Source organism: Pseudopipra pipra, chromosome W, assembly GCF_036250125.1.
Source record: "Pseudopipra pipra isolate bDixPip1 chromosome W, bDixPip1.hap1, whole genome shotgun sequence".
In the NCBI taxonomy this organism is placed as follows: Eukaryota; Metazoa; Chordata; class Aves; order Passeriformes; family Pipridae; genus Pseudopipra; species Pseudopipra pipra.
Window position 1 is genome coordinate 3,802,011 of NC_087580.1, and position 19,293 is coordinate 3,821,303.

A 19,293-nucleotide genomic window follows, 5' to 3' on the forward strand; every position below is an offset into this window, starting at 1 on the left:
AAATACTAAAATACTTTAAGCAGAGTTATTTATTCCACCTTGTAGATAATTATAGCTAGAAACATAGTGCAGTATTTGGAAGCAGTGTTGAAGCAATTATACTAAAGTTAAGAAAACAAATATTAAGTAGAGATTGTGCAGCACACAGACTACCGCCCTTCAGAGAAGAAGAGGAGGGTTTCCACGCCCCAGAGATTCACGTCAGACAAGCATTCAGGGCACTCTGGCAGTGATGGCGTTGGATTATGGCCCTGGCTCAAGCAGAACGGAAGACTAGCACTGCGTTTATTAGCCAAGGCATCCTTGTTTTCGACACGCCTTCTCAGACCTGAGTGAATGATTTAGCTAAGTAGATGATAGTTACAATAATATAGAAATATCATTAGAAATATAGAAATATATATAGAAATATAGAATATATATATAGAAATATATATAGAAATATAGAATATATATATAGAAATATGTATAGAAATATAGAATATATATATAGAAATATATATAGAAATATAGAATATATATATATAGAAATATATATAGAAATATAGAAATATATACAGAAATATAATATAGAAATATAGAAATATATATAGAAATATAGAATATATATATAGAGAAAGATAGAAATATATATAGAAATATAATACAGAAATATAGAGAGAAGAAATATTTTATAATACATTGTTACATGTTATATATCTTCAGCAATAGATAATAATAGTATAATAAATATTATTAAAATAATAAAATAGGCTGAACAAAGCCAGCGACAACAGACCTCAAGCGCAAGGTCCTGCACCCGGGTCAGCCCTTGGCTGCTGGCACAGCCCTGGCACAGCATCAACTTGCAAATTTTGCAACACAACAGGGAGGACCAAGAAGGCTTGGATAGGAGAGACTGTTTACGAGGGACTGCAGTGACAGAACAAGGTGGAACGGCTTCACACTGGCAGAGGGCACGATTAGATGGGATTCTGGAAAAACATTCTTCTCTGTGAGCGTGGTGAGGACCTGGCACAGGTCGTCCAGAGAAGCCGTGGCTGCCCCGTCCCTGGAAGTGTTCGAGGCCGGCTCGGGCGGGGCTTGGAGCAACCTTGTCTAGATGAGCTTTAAGGCCCCTTCCGACACAAACTCTTCTAGGAGTCTAGGAGTCTCGAAAAACAGGGGGCACCTGCAGAAAGCAGGAGGGGAATAAAAACCTTGGCCATTCAAAGTCAAACTCTTGTTGCAGAAGGTCATAATCTCATGACTTCTCACCACTGGAAGTTAACATCGCTGGAAGCCACCTACATTGATACAAAACCACACAATGCACCCCAAACTGCCCGATGGAAGGATCCTGGAGCAGGCTCACCATCCTGGAGGCAGGGATAGGGCAGTTTCTCTGCCTCTGCCGTAAACCTGGCTGTTCTGGCCTTACACTGGAGAGTCCTTTTCTGCTCTCCATTCCATGGGAAGACAAGAGCGTGGACAACAAGAAGGGGGTTCTGTCAGGTCCCGGTCAAAGGCGCTTTAGGTGTGTGCTGCCATCTGCTGCGGTTGGAGATTTGGTCTAGGAAAGGGGGTTCTTGGGGAGTGCTCAGCATCTGGCTCCTCACGTGGAATCTTGAGGTTCAAAGCGGGCAAGGCCACATCCAAGACAGCTTCTGCCCACTTGAGCCGCTGAAGTGGTGGAGTTCTCCTGGCAGTTCTGGGCATAGTGATTGCATGTGTGTCAGTTGGCTGTTTTGGAGAAAACCTGGGCATTGAAAGAAACAGGGACAGGACCAGATTGAAAACTGTGAAACTGTTGCAGAAAGTGAGGCTGGGCAGCAAGAGCCCAACCATAAAAATGAGGGTGCTTCCCATTCCCTGGCATTCGGAGAAGGGCAAAGGGAAACAAGGAGCTCGGCCCATCAAGAAAGACTAGCTGGGCGGTGCTTTAGGAGACAGGGTGTGCAGCAAATCAGGTTGTGGGGTTAGAGCAGCGAGTGAGGGGAAAAAAGGACGTCAGACACGAAGGAAGAAGATCCCTGAAGAGGCTCAAGTCAGCTCTCCTGAGGTGCGTGTTCTGATCTTCCATGCTGCCCTGCTTCCTCCTCCCCCAGTCCTCAGCTCCACTCTTAGGAAGAAGAAAGGGTGCTTGCAAAGTTTGTAGGGTAGTCGCAGTTCGCAGTAAGAAGCAGTAAGTTACTGGTGGTTCAATTGTTGGCTACCAAGTGGTGCCCTTTGCCCAGAGACAGGGGGACCGATCAGCAGCAGAGAAGGTCTCGGGTGGCCACGTCCTCTGTTTTGAAGTGTGCTGTGGCCTCCATTTTGAAAAGCACCAGTGACCTTCCCAGCCCCCTCCGAGGGACATAATGGGGGACACAGGGCAGGCGTGTCGGGAAGCCTGTAACCCCGGCGTATGTCAGCCAGGGGAGAAACGCTGGGGAGGGAGCAGCGCTCCGGGCAAAGGGGATAAAAGGGGGCTGCGACCTCCACTGACTTGAGAGGCCTCACTGAGGTTTGTTCAGTGAACTCTCCCTTTCATTGGAATAAAAGTTTATCCTTCTTAGTTAGCTCCTCTGTCTCCTGGTATTTATGTGTTTCCCAATACCTGGAATTTCAGAAGACCACAGTCCCATGGTCTCGACAGCCAAGGCTGTCCCTTACCCTCCCATCTCCAACAAGGCCTTTCCTGTGTGTTAGTATGAGGTGGAGCAGCACGGCATTGCTTGTGAGAGGCATCACCCCCTTGGGTCGGGAAGCTGTCGCCACTGCTTTCTGGGAACCTCCGGGACTCTTTGTGCTTGGCTGTGTTGCTTTTCCAGCTGCTCTCAGGGTAGTTGAATGCCCCACGAGAGACAGGCACTGTGACTGGGAGGCAGCTTCAAGCTGCCCGTGGAGCTCTCATCCCCATCCTGCTGCTGTTCAGGAGGCCTGCGGTGTCCCCGCAGTGCCCTCCGCAGTGCCCCCATCCCCGGCCTGCCTTTTGATCCTGACCCACCAACCGCCGAGTGGCTCGCCATCCACCCCTCGACAGAGCTCCATCCATTCCAAGTGCTGCCTCCCAGAGATCTACGGATGTCGTCTCCCTGCACTTCTGTGAGGCCCTGCATTAGGGTTCCCAGCACATTCTTCCCTCTCCCTTACCGCCCCTGCCCAATGCAGCCCCGGGGCAGCCTGGGGGAGCTCTGTCTGGGGCTGCAGTGGGATGACTGGGGACATACTGAGGTCACTGGGAGCAGCGGGAGCAGCCTTCTAAAGCCCCAGAGTGGGAGGACGGTGCCCAGGCTGTGCTTGGGGCTGTTTTCGGTGGTGGGGCCATGTGCGTGAGTCCTGCACGGACCCCTCTGTCCTGGCTCCCACGCCAAAGGGCTGCTTCCCCAGAGGAAGGGGACCTTCCATGAATGCCTGCACCTCCGGCACTGACTCAGGCCTGGAGTGCCCTTTGGGTGCCCTTGGAGCCCTTTCAGCCTTGGCGGATCTGCTTGGGACCATTTCCCGCTGCCGCCCTGCACTCCCTCCCCATTCCATGCAGACACAGACAGCTTATGCAATAAAATCTTTTAATTGATAACCACAAGAAAACGGTCATCAATATCTACATCAACACCCTCCCTCCCTCAGACTGGGATAGATCCCCAAACGATCTATCCCTCCCCCTGGGACAGATCCCCAAAAGATCTGTCCCTCCCCCTGGGACAGATCCCCAAACGATCTGTCCCTCCCCCTGGGACAGATCCCCAAACGATCTGTCCCTCCCCCTGGGACAGATCCCCAAACGATCTATCCCTCCCCCTGGGACAGATCCCCAAACGATCTGTCCCTCCCCCGGGACAGATCCCCAAACGATCTGTCCCTCCCCCTGGGACAGATCCCCAAACGATCTGTCCCTCCCCCTGGGACAGATCCCCAAACGATCTGTCCCTCCCCCTGGGACAGATCCCCAAACGATCTGTCCCTCCCCCTGGGACAGATCCCCAAACGATCTGTCCCTCAACAACTTTCTGCCCCAGCCCGGGCTGCGGGAGCCTTGCACTTGCTCCCAGTGCTTGGCTCAGAGCCCCTCTTCCTCTTCGTGCCCCGCCTTTTCAGAGCGATGTTGCTTGGTGACATGCTGCTCTGAGGCGGTGGCAGGTTCGTGCCCGCACCCTGCTGAGGGTCCTGAGGCTTGGTGCCGCCCGCCTTGCAGTGTCCCGTGCTCAGGACGGCTCTGGAAGGCTTGGGGACACTGCGGTGAGTGGGCGGCATCTTCTTGGGCGGGCAGAGCGAGGCGTTCTTGGGCTGGGGGCTGGTGCCACTGGTGCCAGCATGGTCCGTGGGCATGGGGACGCTGCTGCGACCATCCTGGCTGGTGCCCACGGCTCCCTGGGAGCAATCCAAGTGGCTCCGAGTCCCTTCCAGCAGGACCTTGCCACGCAGCACAGGCTCACTGGCTGGAGTCACCCCAGGGGCCCCGATGGCTTGGCCGTGGAGTGGGCCTGGGTGGCTGGCAGTGCTGTGACTGGGCAGGGAGATGTCACCCCTCGGGAAGGTGTCCTCATCCATGGGGACATCGCTGCTCAGCGAGATGTCACAGCTCGCAACGTGATCACTGCCTGGGCGGGAGCCACCATCCATGGGGTCGTCAGTGGCCAGCGAGAGGTCACGGCCTGACGGGCTGTCCTCGTCCATGGTGACATCGCTGGCCAAGGAGAGGTCACGGCCTGACGGGCTGTCCTCATCCATGGTGACGTCGCTGGCCAAGGAGAGGTCACGGCCTGACGGGCTGTCCTCGTCCATGCTGACGTCGCTGGCCAGACTGATGTCAAGACCTGGGGTGGTGTCCACATCCATGGGGACGCTGGTGTCTGGAGGGCTGCCACTGCCCAGGAGCGTCCCTGAGGGGTTGGCTGAGCCGTGCTGCGTGTCCCGCACTGGTGGGACTGGGGCCAGGGGCTTCCTGCGGCCCCGGGCCCCCCCCAGGGCATTGCCTGATGGAGGAGCAATGCCATGGCTGCTTGCCAAGGGGGCTGGTGGAGGCAGCTGAGTCCGTGTCCCTGCCGAGCAGAAGATACGGGTGGGGGTTGGAGCAGTCACTGCCCGGAGCCATTGGCACACGTGCACAGGGGAGAAGGCAGACTGGGGGGGAGGCTCGGGGCTGGGAGAGTCTCCTGGGGCACCCGCTGAACCGGCCCGGAACACAGACTGAGTGGGAGCTTGCGTGAGGGACCATCCCTGCGGGGTGAGCTGCTGTGCCACAGCCATGGGGTTGCACAGGGGACGGCAAAATGGCAGCGACGGCCCCAAGATCCTCTAAACCATCTTGCCTGAACAGAGGTGGCCCAGGCAATGCCAGGGCTGCTTGCCGTGCCGTGCTGAGCCAAGGTGCCCCAGCTGGCAGGGGGACAGGGGTGCTGTGGCTGCTGGAGGTGCCGGCAGGGCTGGAGGAGCCAGGGCAGGCCTGGAGGCTGGAGGGGCTGGGGGGCAGGGAATGCCGAGGGGCCAAGGCAGATGGGACTGCCATACCTGCTGCTGGGGCAGAGGGAGCTGGCAAGGGCTGCTGCTTCTGCCCAGGCTGTTGGCCGAGGTTGGCTGATCCTGCGAGAAAGAGCAAACGCTGGAGGTCACATGCCAGTCGGGGGGTGTCGGGCGCTCAGAGGACTGAGGAGGAGGAGAGGAAGGGGCAGGGGAGCAAGGGCTGTAACTGTCCCCGCCGTGCGTCCTGGGGCTTTCGGGCTCAGGGTCTGTCCTCACCTGTGGGGCAGGAGGTTCCGCGAGAGACCAATGGCTGCAGGAGCTGGGCTATGGCTGAGCTCCAGCTCACACAACGCTGCCACAGAGCTGACAGGGCCATGCTCAGTCAGCTTCGGCGGCCGCTCCGGTCTGTTGACGGGACCCAGGTCTGGATGCTCCTCTTGGAGCGTCTCCAGGGACGGAATGTTGGGGCTCCCATTGTCATGTCAGAGAGGCAGCAACAATGTCATAGAGGTAGCAACAATGTCATAGAGGCAGCAACAATGTCATAGAGGCAGCTTCCCTTGTTCTGCCCCACCCCCAACAGCTTTGCCAGCTCTTCATGGGGAGACAAAGGGTTAACCAAAGAGTTAGAATCACAGAATATCCTGAGCTGGAAGGGACCCACAAGGATCATCCAGTCCAACTCCCGGCCTTGCACAGGACAGCCCAGCAACCCCACCACGTGCCTGAGAGCGTTGTCCAAACGCTCCTCGAGCTCTGGCAGCCTTGGGGCCAAGACCACTGCCCTGGGGAGCCTGTTCCAGTGGCCGACCACCCTCCGGGGGAAGAAGCTTTTCCTAATATCCAACCTAACCCTCCCCCGACACAGCTCCAGCCGTTCCCTGGGGTCCTGTCCCTGGTCACACGCAGCAGAAATCGCTGCTGCCCCTTGGCAGGAAGCTGCAGCCCCCCAGGAGATCTCAGCTCAGCCTCCTCCAGGCTGAACAAAGCCAGCGACAACAGACCTCAAGCGCAAGGTCCTGCACCCGGGTCAGCCCTTGGCTGCTGGCACAGCCCTGGCACAGCATCAACTTGCAAATTTTGCAACACAACAGGGAGGACCAAGAAGGCTTGGATAGGAGAGACTGTTTACGAGGGACTGCAGTGACAGAACAAGGTGGAACGGCTTCACACTGGCAGAGGGCACGATTAGATGGGATTCTGGAAAAACATTCTTCTCTGTGAGCGTGGTGAGGACCTGGCACAGGTCGTCCAGAGAAGCCGTGGCTGCCCCGTCCCTGGAAGTGTTCGAGGCCGGCTCGGGCGGGGCTTGGAGCAACCTTGTCTAGATGAGCTTTAAGGCCCCTTCCGACACAAACTCTTCTAGGAGTCTAGGAGTCTCGAAAAACAGGGGGCACCTGCAGAAAGCAGGAGGGGAATAAAAACCTTGGCCATTCAAAGTCAAACTCTTGTTGCAGAAGGTCATAATCTCATGACTTCTCACCACTGGAAGTTAACATCGCTGGAAGCCATCTACATTGATACAAAACCACACAATGCACCCCAAACTGCCCGATGGAAGGATCCTGGAGCAGGCTCACCATCCTGGAGGCAGGGATAGGGCAGTTTCTCTGCCTCTGCCGTAAACCTGGCTGTTCTGGCCTTACACTGGAGAGTCCTTTTCTGCTCTCCATTCCATGGGAAGACAAGAGCGTGGACAACAAGAAGGGGGTTCTGTCAGGTCCCGGTCAAAGGCGCTTTAGGTGTGTGCTGCCATCTGCTGCGGTTGGAGATTTGGTCTAGGAAAGGGGGTTCTTGGGGAGTGCTCAGCATCTGGCTCCTCACGTGGAATCTTGAGGTTCAAAGCGGGCAAGGCCACATCCAAGACAGCTTCTGCCCACTTGAGCCGCTGAAGTGGTGGAGTTCTCCTGGCAGTTCTGGGCATAGTGATTGCATGTGTGTCAGTTGGCTGTTTTGGAGAAAACCTGGGCATTGAAAGAAACAGGGACAGGACCAGATTGAAAACTGTGAAACTGTTGCAGAAAGTGAGGCTGGGCAGCAAGAGCCCAACCATAAAAATGAGGGTGCTTCCCATTCCCTGGCATTCGGAGAAGGGCAAAGGGAAACAAGGAGCTCGGCCCATCAAGAAAGACTAGCTGGGCGGTGCTTTAGGAGACAGGGTGTGCAGCAAATCAGGTTGTGGGGTTAGAGCAGCGAGTGAGGGGAAAAAAGGACGTCAGACACGAAGGAAGAAGATCCCTGAAGAGGCTCAAGTCAGCTCTCCTGAGGTGCGTGTTCTGATCTTCCATGCTGCCCTGCTTCCTCCTCCCCCAGTCCTCAGCTCCACTCTTAGGAAGAAGAAAGGGTGCTTGCAAAGTTTGTAGGGTAGTCGCAGTTCGCAGTAAGAAGCAGTAAGTTACTGGTGGTTCAATTGTTGGCTACCAAGTGGTGCCCTTTGCCCAGAGACAGGGGGACCGATCAGCAGCAGAGAAGGTCTCGGGTGGCCACGTCCTCCGTTTTGAAGTGTGCTGTGGCCTCCATTTTGAAAAGCACCAGTGACCTTCCCAGCCCCCTCCGAGGGACATAATGGGGGACACAGAGCAGGCGTGTCGGGAAGCCTGTAACCCCGGCGTATGTCAGCCAGGGGAGAAACGCTGGGGAGGGAGCAGCGCTCCGGGCAAAGGGGATAAAAGGGGGCTGCGACCTCCACTGACTTGAGAGGTCTCACTGAGGTTTGTTCAGTGAACTCTCCCTTTCATTGGAATAAAAGTTTATCCTTCTTAGTTAGCTCCTCTGTCTCCTGGTATTTATGTGTTTCCCAATACCTGGAATTTCAGAAGACCACAGTCCCATGGTCTCGACAGCCAAGGCTGTCCCTTACCCTCCCATCTCCAACAAGGCCTTTCCTGTGTGTTAGTATGAGGTGGAGCAGCACGGCATTGCTTGTGAGAGGCATCACCCCCTTGGGTCGGGAAGCTGTCGCCACTGCTTTCTGGGAACCTCCGGGACTCTTTGTGCTTGGCTGTGTTGCTTTTCCAGCTGCTCTCAGGGTAGTTGAATGCCCCACGAGAGACAGGCACTGTGACTGGGAGGCAGCTTCAAGCTGCCCGTGGAGCTCTCATCCCCATCCTGCTGCTGTTCAGGAGGCCTGCGGTGTCCCCGCAGTGCCCTCCGCAGTGCCCCCATCCCCGGCCTGCCTTTTGATCCTGACCCACCAACCGCCGAGTGGCTCGCCATCCACCCCTCGACAGAGCTCCATCCATTCCAAGTGCTGCCTCCCAGAGATCTACGGATGTCGTCTCCCTGCACTTCTGTGAGGCCCTGCATTAGGGTTCCCAGCACATTCTTCCCTCTCCCTTACCGCCCCTGCCCAATGCAGCCCCGGGGCAGCCTGGGGGAGCTCTGTCTGGGGCTGCAGTGGGATGACTGGGGACATGCTGAGGTCACTGGGAGCAGCGGGAGCAGCCTTCTAAAGCCCCAGAGTGGGAGGACGGTGCCCAGGCTGTGCTTGGGGCTGTTTTCGGTGGTGGGGCCGTGTGCGTGAGTCCTGCACGGACCCCTCTGTCCTGGCTCCCACGCCAAAGGGCTGCTTCCCCAGAGGAAGGGGACCTTCCATGAATGCCTGCACCTCCGGCACTGACTCAGGCCTGGAGTGCCCTTTGGGTGCCCTTGGAGCCCTTTCAGCCTTGGCGGATCTGCTTGGGACCATTTCCCGCTGCCGCCCTGCACTCCCTCCCCATTCCATGCAGACACAGACAGCTTATGCAATAAAATCTTTTAATTGATAACCACAAGAAAACGGTCATCAATATCTACATCAACACCCTCCCTCCCTCAGACTGGGATAGATCCCCAAACGATCTATCCCTCCCCCTGGGACAGATCCCCAAACGATCTGTCCCTCGCCCTGGGACAGATCCCCAAACGATCTGTCCCTCCCCCTGGGACAGATCCCCAAACGATCTGTCCCTCCCCCTGGGACAGATCCCCAAACGATCTATCCCTCCCCCTGGGACAGATCCCCAAACGATCTGTCCCTCCCCCGGGACAGATCCCCAAACGATCTGTCCCTCCCCCTGGGACAGATCCCCAAACGATCTGTCCCTCCCCCTGGGACAGATCCCCAAACGATCTGTCCCTCAACAACTTTCTGCCCCAGCCCGGGCTGCGGGAGCCTTGCACTTGCTCCCAGTGCTTGGCTCAGAGCCCCTCTTCCTCTTCGTGCCCCGCCTTTTCAGAGCGATGTTGCTTGGTGACATGCTGCTCTGAGGCGGTGGCAGGTTCGTGCCCGCACCCTGCTGAGGGTCCTGAGGCTTGGTGCCGCCCGCCTTGCAGTGTCCCGTGCTCAGGACGGCTCTGGAAGGCTTGGGGACACTGCGGTGAGTGGGCGGCATCTTCTTGGGCGGGCAGAGCGAGGCGTTCTTGGGCTGGGGGCTGGTGCCACTGGTGCCAGCATGGTCCGTGGGCATGGGGACGCTGCTGCGACCATCCTGGCTGGTGCCCACGGCTCCCTGGGAGCAATCCAAGTGGCTCCGAGTCCCTTCCAGCAGGACCTTGCCACGCAGCACAGGCTCACTGGCTGGAGTCACCCCAGGGGCCCCGATGGCTTGGCCGTGGAGTGGGCCTGGGTGGCTGGCAGTGCTGTGACTGGGTAGGGAGATGTCACCCCTCGGGAAGGTGTCCTCATCCATGGGGACATCGCTGCTCAGCGAGATGTCACAGCTCGCAACGTGATCACTGCCTGGGCGGGAGCCACCATCCATGGGGTCGTCAGTGGCCAGCGAGAGGTCACGGCCTGACGGGCTGTCCTCGTCCATGGTGACATCGCTGGCCAAGGAGAGGTCACGGCCTGACGGGCTGTCCTCATCCATGGTGACGTCGCTGGCCAAGGAGAGGTCACGGCCTGACGGGCTGTCCTCATCCATGCTGACGTCGCTGGCCAAGGAGAGGTCACGGCCTGACGGGCTGTCCTCGTCCATGCTGACGTCGCTGGCCAGACTGATGTCAAGACCTGGGGTGGTGTCCACATCCATGGGGACGCTGGTGTCTGGAGGGCTGCCACTGCCCAGGAGCGTCCCTGAGGGGTTGGCTGAGCCGTGCTGCGTGTCCCGCACTGGTGGGACTGGGGCCAGGGGCTTCCTGCGGCCCCGGGCCCCCCCCAGGGCATTGCCTGATGGAGGAGCAATGCCATGGCTGCTTGCCAAGGGGGCTGGTGGAGGCAGCTGAGTCCGTGTCCCTGCCGAGCAGAAGATACGGGTGGGGGTTGGAGCAGTCACTGCCCGGAGCCATTGGCACACGTGCACAGGGGAGAAGGCAGACTGGGGGGGAGGCTCGGGGCTGGGAGAGTCTCCTGGGGCACCCGCTGAACCGGCCCGGAACACAGACTGAGTGGGAGCTTGCGTGAGGGACCATCCCTGCGGGGTGAGCTGCTGTGCCACAGCCATGGGGTTGCACAGGGGACGGCAAAATGGCAGCGACGGCCCCAAGATCCTCTAAACCATCTTGCCTGAGCAGAGGTGGCCCAGGCAATGCCAGGGCTGCTTGCCGTGCCGTGCTGAGCCAAGGTGCCCCAGCTGGCAGGGGGACAGGGGTGCTGTGGCTGCTGGAGGTGCCGGCAGGGCTGGAGGAGCCAGGGCAGGCCTGGAGGCTGGAGGGGCTGGGGGGCAGGGAATGCCGAGGGGCCAAGGCAGATGGGACTGCCATACCTGCTGCTGGGGCAGAGGGAGCTGGCAAGGGCTGCTGCTTCTGCCCAGGCTGTTGGCCGAGGTTGGCTGATCCTGCGAGAAAGAGCAAACGCTGGAGGTCACATGCCAGTCGGGGGGTGTCGGGCGCTCAGAGGACTGAGGAGGAGGAGAGGAAGGGGCAGGGGAGCAAGGGCTGTAACTGTCCCCGCCGTGCGTCCTGGGGCTTTCGGGCTCAGGGTCTGTCCTCACCTGTGGGGCAGGAGGTTCCGCGAGAGACCAATGGCTGCAGGAGCTGGGCTATGGCTGAGCTCCAGCTCACACAACGCTGCCACAGAGCTGACAGGGCCATGCTCAGTCAGCTTCGGCGGCCGCTCCGGTCTGTTGACGGGACCCAGGTCTGGATGCTCCTCTTGGAGCGTCTCCAGGGACGGAATGTTGGGGCTCCCATTGTCATGTCAGAGAGGCAGCAACAATGTCATAGAGGTAGCAACAATGTCATAGAGGCAGCAACAATGTCATAGAGGCAGCTTCCCTTGTTCTGCCCCACCCCCAACAGCTTTGCCAGCTCTTCATGGGGAGACAAAGGGTTAACCAAAGAGTTAGAATCACAGAATATCCTGAGCTGGAAGGGACCCACAAGGATCATCCAGTCCAACTCCCGGCCTTGCACAGGACAGCCCAGCAACCCCACCACGTGCCTGAGAGCGTTGTCCAAACGCTCCTCGAGCTCTGGCAGCCTTGGGGCCAAGACCACTGCCCTGGGGAGCCTGTTCCAGTGGCCGACCACCCTCCGGGGGAAGAAGCTTTTCCTAATATCCAACCTAACCCTCCCCCGACACAGCTCCAGCCGTTCCCTGGGGTCCTGTCCCTGGTCACACGCAGCAGAAATCGCTGCTGCCCCTTGGCAGGAAGCTGCAGCCCCCCAGGAGATCTCAGCTCAGCCTCCTCCAGGCTGAACAAAGCCAGCGACAACAGACCTCAAGCGCAAGGTCCTGCACCCGGGTCAGCCCTTGGCTGCTGGCACAGCCCTGGCACAGCATCAACTTGCAAATTTTGCAACACAACAGGGAGGACCAAGAAGGCTTGGATAGGAGAGACTGTTTACGAGGGACTGCAGTGACAGAACAAGGTGGAACGGCTTCACACTGGCAGAGGGCACGATTAGATGGGATTCTGGAAAAACATTCTTCTCTGTGAGCGTGGTGAGGACCTGGCACAGGTCGTCCAGAGAAACCGTGGCTGCCCCGTCCCTGGAAGTGTTCGAGGCCGGCTCGGGCGGGGCTTGGAGCAACCTTGTCTAGATGAGCTTTAAGGCCCCTTCCGACACAAACTCTTCTAGGAGTCTAGGAGTCTCGAAAAACAGGGGGCACCTGCAGAAAGCAGGAGGGGAATAAAAACCTTGGCCATTCAAAGTCAAACTCTTGTTGCAGAAGGTCATAATCTCATGACTTCTCACCACTGGAAGTTAACATCGCTGGAAGCCATCTACATTGATACAAAACCACACAATGCACCCCAAACTGCCCGATGGAAGGATCCTGGAGCAGGCTCACCATCCTGGAGGCAGGGATAGGGCAGTTTCTCTGCCTCTGCCGTAAACCTGGCTGTTCTGGCCTTACACTGGAGAGTCCTTTTCTGCTCTCCATTCCATGGGAAGACAAGAGCGTGGACAACAAGAAGGGGGTTCTGTCAGGTCCCGGTCAAAGGCGCTTTAGGTGTGTGCTGCCATCTGCTGCGGTTGGAGATTTGGTCTAGGAAAGGGGGTTCTTGGGGAGTGCTCAGCATCTGGCTCCTCACGTGGAATCTTGAGGTTCAAAGCGGGCAAGGCCACATCCAAGACAGCTTCTGCCCACTTGAGCCGCTGAAGTGGTGGAGTTCTCCTGGCAGTTCTGGGCATAGTGATTGCATGTGTGTCAGTTGGCTGTTTTGGAGAAAACCTGGGCATTGAAAGAAACAGGGACAGGACCAGATTGAAAACTGTGAAACTGTTGCAGAAAGTGAGGCTGGGCAGCAAGAGCCCAACCATAAAAATGAGGGTGCTTCCCATTCCCTGGCATTCGGAGAAGGGCAAAGGGAAACAAGGAGCTCGGCCCATCAAGAAAGACTAGCTGGGCGGTGCTTTAGGAGACAGGGTGTGCAGCAAATCAGGTTGTGGGGTTAGAGCAGCGAGTGAGGGGAAAAAAGGACGTCAGACACGAAGGAAGAAGATCCCTGAAGAGGCTCAAGTCAGCTCTCCTGAGGTGCGTGTTCTGATCTTCCATGCTGCCCTGCTTCCTCCTCCCCCAGTCCTCAGCTCCACTCTTAGGAAGAAGAAAGGGTGCTTGCAAAGTTTGTAGGGTAGTCGCAGTTCGCAGTAAGAAGCAGTAAGTTACTGGTGGTTCAATTGTTGGCTACCAAGTGGTGCCCTTTGCCCAGAGACAGGGGGACCGATCAGCAGCAGAGAAGGTCTCGGGTGGCCACATCCTCCGTTTTGAAGTGTGCTGTGGCCTCCATTTTGAAAAGCACCAGTGACCTTCCCAGCCCCCTCCGAGGGACATAATGGGGGACACAGAGCAGGCGTGTCGGGAAGCCTGTAACCCCGGCGTATGTCAGCCAGGGGAGAAACGCTGGGGAGGGAGCAGCGCTCCGGGCAAAGGGGATAAAAGGGGGCTGCGACCTCCACTGACTTGAGAGGCCTCACTGAGGTTTGTTCAGTGAACTCTCCCTTTCATTGGAATAAAAGTTTATCCTTCTTAGTTAGCTCCTCTGTCTCCTGGTATTTATGTGTTTCCCAATACCTGGAATTTCAGAAGACCACAGTCCCATGGTCTCGACAGCCAAGGCTGTCCCTTACCCTCCCATCTCCAACAAGGCCTTTCCTGTGTGTTAGTATGAGGTGGAGCAGCACGGCATTGCTTGTGAGAGGCATCACCCCCTTGGGTCGGGAAGCTGTCGCCACTGCTTTCTGGGAACCTCCGGGACTCTTTGTGCTTGGCTGTGTTGCTTTTCCAGCTGCTCTCAGGGTAGTTGAATGCCCCACGAGAGACAGGCACTGTGACTGGGAGGCAGCTTCAAGCTGCCCGTGGAGCTCTCATCCCCATCCTGCTGCTGTTCAGGAGGCCTGCGGTGTCCCCGCAGTGCCCTCCGCAGTGCCCCCATCCCCGGCCTGCCTTTTGATCCTGACCCACCAACCGCCGAGTGGCTCGCCATCCACCCCTCGACAGAGCTCCATCCATTCCAAGTGCTGCCTCCCAGAGATCTACGGATGTCGTCTCCCTGCACTTCTGTGAGGCCCTGCATTAGGGTTCCCAGCACATTCTTCCCTCTCCCTTACCGCCCCTGCCCAATGCAGCCCCGGGGCAGCCTGGGGGAGCTCTGTCTGGGGCTGCAGTGGGATGACTGGGGACATGCTGAGGTCACTGGGAGCAGCGGGAGCAGCCTTCTAAAGCCCCAGAGTGGGAGGACGGTGCCCAGGCTGTGCTGAGGGCTGTTTTCGGCGTGGGGCCGTGTGCGTGAGTCCTGCACGGACCCCTCTGTCCTGGCTCCCACGCCAAAGGGCTGCTTCCCCAGAGGAAGGGGACCTTCCATGAATGCCTGCACCTCCGGCACTGACTCAGGCCTGGAGTGCCCTTTGGGTGCCCTTGGAGCCCTTTCAGCCTTGGCGGATCTGCTTGGGACCATTTCCCGCTGCCGCCCTGCACTCCCTCCCCATTCCATGCAGACACAGACAGCTTATGCAATAAAATCTTTTAATTGATAACCACAAGAAAACGGTCATCAATATCTACATCAACACCCTCCCTCCCTCAGACTGGGATAGATCCCCAAACGATCTATCCCTCCCCCTGGGACAGATCCCCAAACGATCTGTCCCTCCCCCTGGGACAGATCCCCAAACGATCTGTCCCTCCCCCTGGGACAGATCCCCAAACGATCTGTCCCTCCCCCTGGGACAGATCCCCAAACGATCTATCCCTCCCCCTGGGACAGATCCCCAAACGATCTATCCCTCCCCCTGGGACAGATCCCCAAACGATCTGTCCCTCCCCCTGGGACAGATCCCCAAACGATCTGTCCCTCAACAATTTTCTGCCCCAGCCCGGGCTGCGGGAGCCTTGCACTTGCTCCCAGTGCTTGGCTCAGAGCCCCTCTTCCTCTTCGTGCCCCGCCTTTTCAGAGCGATGTTGCTTGGTGACATGCTGCTCTGAGGCGGTGGCAGGTTCGTGCCCGCACCCTGCTGAGGGTCCTGAGGCTTGGTGCCGCCCGCCTTGCAGTGTCCCGTGCTCAGGACGGCTCTGGAAGGCTTGGGGACACTGCGGTGAGTGGGCGGCATCTTCTTGGGCGGGCAGAGCGAGGCGTTCTTGGGCTGGGGGCTGGTGCCACTGGTGCCAGCATGGTCCGTGGGCATGGGGACGCTGCTGCGACCATCCTGGCTGGTGCCCACGGCTCCCTGGGAGCAATCCAAGTGGCTCCGAGTCCCTTCCAGCAGGACCTTGCCACGCAGCACAGGCTCACTGGCTGGAGTCACCCCAGGGGCCCCGATGGCTTGGCCGTGGAGTGGGCCTGGGTGGCTGGCAGTGCTGTGACTGGGCAGGGAGATGTCACCCCTCGGGAAGGTGTCCTCATCCATGGGGACATCGCTGCTCAGCGAGATGTCACAGCTCGCAACGTGATCACTGCCTGGGCGGGAGCCACCATCCATGGGGTCGTCAGTGGCCAGCGAGAGGTCACGGCCTGATGGGCTATCCTCGTCCATGGTGACATCGCTGGCCAAGGAGAGGTCACGGCCTGACGGGCTGTCTTCATCCATGGTGACGTCGCTGGCCAAGGAGAGGTCACGGCCTGACGGGCTGTCCTCGTCCATGCTGACGTCGCTGGCCAAGGAGAGGTCACGGCCTGACGGTCTGTCCTCGTCCGTGCTGACGTCGCTGGCCAGACTGATGTCAAGACCTGGGGTGGTGTCCACATCCATGGGGACGCTGGTGTCTGGAGGGCTGCCACTGCCCAGGAGCGTCCCTGAGGGGTTGGCTGAGCCGTGCTGCGTGTCCCGCACTGGTGGGACTGGGGCCAGGGGCTTCCTGCGGCCCCGGGCCCCCCCCAGGGCATTGCCTGATGGAGGAGCAATGCCATGGCTGCTTGCCAAGGGGGCTGGTGGAGGCAGCTGAGTCCGTGTCCCTGCCGAGCAGAAGATACGGGTGGGGGTTGGAGCAGTCACTGCCCGGAGCCATTGGCACACGTGCACAGGGGAGAAGGCAGACTGGGGGGGAGGCTCGGGGCTGGGAGAGTCTCCTGGGGCACCCGCTGAACCGGCCCGGAACACAGACTGAGTGGGAGCTTGCGTGAGGGACCATCCCTGCGGGGTGAGCTGCTGTGCCACAGCCATGGGGTTGCACAGGGGACGGCAAAATGGCAGCGACGGCCCCAAGATCCTCTAAACCATCTTGCCTGAACAGAGGTGGCCCAGGCAATGCCAGGGCTGCTTGCCGTGCCGTGCTGAGCCAAGGTGCCCCAGCTGGCAGGGGGACAGGGGTGCTGTGGCTGCTGGAGGTGCCGGCAGGGCTGGAGGAGCCAGGGCAGGCCTGGAGGCTGGAGGGGCTGGGGGGCAGGGAATGCCGAGGGGCCAAGGCAGATGGGACTGCCATACCTGCTGCTGGGGCAGAGGGAGCTGGCAAGGGCTGCTGCTTCTGCCCAGGCTGTTGGCCGAGGTTGGCTGATCCTGCGAGAAAGAGCAAACGCTGGAGGTCACATGCCAGTCGGGGGGTGTCGGGCGCTCAGAGGACTGAGGAGGAGGAGAGGAAGGGGCAGGGGAGCAAGGGCTGTAACTGTCCCCGCCGTGCGTCCTGGGGCTTTCGGGCTCAGGGTCTGTCCTCACCTGTGGGGCAGGAGGTTCCGCGAGAGACCAATGGCTGCAGGAGCTGGGCTATGGCTGAGCTCCAGCTCACACAACGCTGCCACAGAGCTGACAGGGCCATGCTCAGTCAGCTTCGGCGGCCGCTCCGGTCTGTTGACGGGACCCAGGTCTGGATGCTCCTCTTGGAGCGTCTCCAGGGACGGAATGTTGGGGCTCCCATTGTCATGTCAGAGAGGCAGCAACAATGTCATAGAGGTAGCAACAATGTCATAGAGGCAGCAACAATGTCATAGAGGCAGCTTCCCTTGTTCTGCCCCACCCCCAACAGCTTTGCCAGCTCTTCATGGGGAGACAAAGGGTTAACCAAAGAGTTAGAATCACAGAATATCCTGAGCTGGAAGGGACCCACAAGGATCATCCAGTCCAACTCCCGGCCTTGCACAGGACAGCCCAGCAACCCCACCACGTGCCTGAGAGCGTTGTCCAAACGCTCCTCGAGCTCTGGCAGCCTTGGGGCCAAGACCACTGCCCTGGGGAGCCTGTTCCAGTGGCCGACCACCCTCCGGGGGAAGAAGCTTTTCCTAATATCCAACCTAACCCTCCCCCGACACAGCTCCAGCCGTTCCCTGGGGTCCTGTCCCTGGTCACACGCAGCAGAAATCGCTGCTGCCCCTTGGCAGGAAGCTGCAGCCCCCCAGGAGATCTCAGCTCAGCCTCCTCCAGGCTGAACAAAGCCAGCGACAACAGACCTCAAGCGCAAGGTCCTGCACCCGGGTCAGCCCTTGGCTGCTGGCACAGCCCTGGCACAGCATCAACTTGCAAATTTTGCAACACAACAGGGAGGACCAAGAAGGCTTGGATAGGAGAGACTGTTTACGAGGGACTGCAGTGACAGAACAAGGTGGAACGGCTTCACACTGGCAGAGGGCACGATTAGATGGGATTCTGGAAAAACATTCTTCTCTGTGAGCGTGGTGAGGACCTGGCACAGGTCGTCCAGAGAAGCCGTGGCTGCCCCGTCCCTGGAAGTGTTCGAGGCCGGCTCGGGCGGGGCTTGGAGCAACCTTGTCTAGATGAGCTTTAAGGCCCCTTCCGACACAAACTCTTCTAGGAGTCTAGGAGTCTCGAAAAACAGGGGGCACCTGCAGAAAGCAGGAGGGGAATAAAAACCTTGGCCATTCAAAGTCAAACTCTTGTTGCAGAAGGTCATAATCTCATGACTTCTCACCACTGGAAGTTAACATCGCTGGAAGCCATCTACATTGATACAAAACCACACAATGCACCCCAAACTGCCCGATGGAAGGATCCTGGAGCAGGCTCACCATCCTGGAGGCAGGGATAGGGCAGTTTCTCTGCCTCTGCCGTAAACCTGGCTGTTCTGGCCTTACACTGGAGAGTCCTTTTCTGCTCTCCATTCCATGGGAAGACAAGAGCGTGGACAACAAGAAGGGGGTTCTGTCAGGTCCCGGTCAAAGGCGCTTTAGGTGTGTGCTGCCATCTGCTGCGGTTGGAGATTTGGTCTAGGAAAGGGGGTTCTTGGGGAGTGCTCAGCATCTGGCTCCTCACGTGGAATCTTGAGGTTCAAAGCGGGCAAGGCCACATCCAAGACAGCTTCTGCCCACTTGAGCCGCTGAAGTGGTGGAGTTCTCCTGGCAGTTCTGGGCATAGTGATTGCATGTGTGTCAGTTGGCTGTTTTGGAGAAAACCTGGGCATTGAAAGAAACAGGGACAGGACCAGATTGAAAACTGTGAAACTGTTGCAGAAAGTGAGGCTGGGCAGCAAGAGCCCAACCATAAAAATGAGGGTGCTTCCCATTCCCTGGCATTCGGAGAAGGGCAAAGGGAAACAAGGAGCTCGGCCCATCAAGAAAGACTAGCTGGGCGGTGCTTTAGGAGACAGGGTGTGCAGCAAATCAGGTTGTGGGGTTAGAGCAGCGAGTGAGGGGAAAAAAGGACGTCAGACACGAAGGAAGAAGATCCCTGAAGAGGCTCAAGTCAGCTCTCCTGAGGTGCGTGTTCTGATCTTCCATGCTGCCCTGCTTCCTCCTCCCCCAGTCCTCAGCTCCACTCTTAGGAAGAAGAAAGGGTGCTTGCAAAGTTTGTAGGGTAGTCGCAGTTCGCAGTAAGAAGCAGTAAGTTACTGGTGGTTCAATTGTTGGCTACCAAGTGGTGCCCTTTGCCCAGAGACAGGGGGACCGATCAGCAGCAGAGAAGGTCTCGAGTGGCCACGTCCTCCGTTTTGAAGTGTGCTGTGGCCTCCATTTTGAAAAGCACCAGTGACCTTCCCAGCCCCCTCCGAGGGACATAATGGGGGACACAGAGCAGGCGTGTCGGGAAGCCTGTAACCCCGGCGTATGTCAGCCAGGGGAGAAA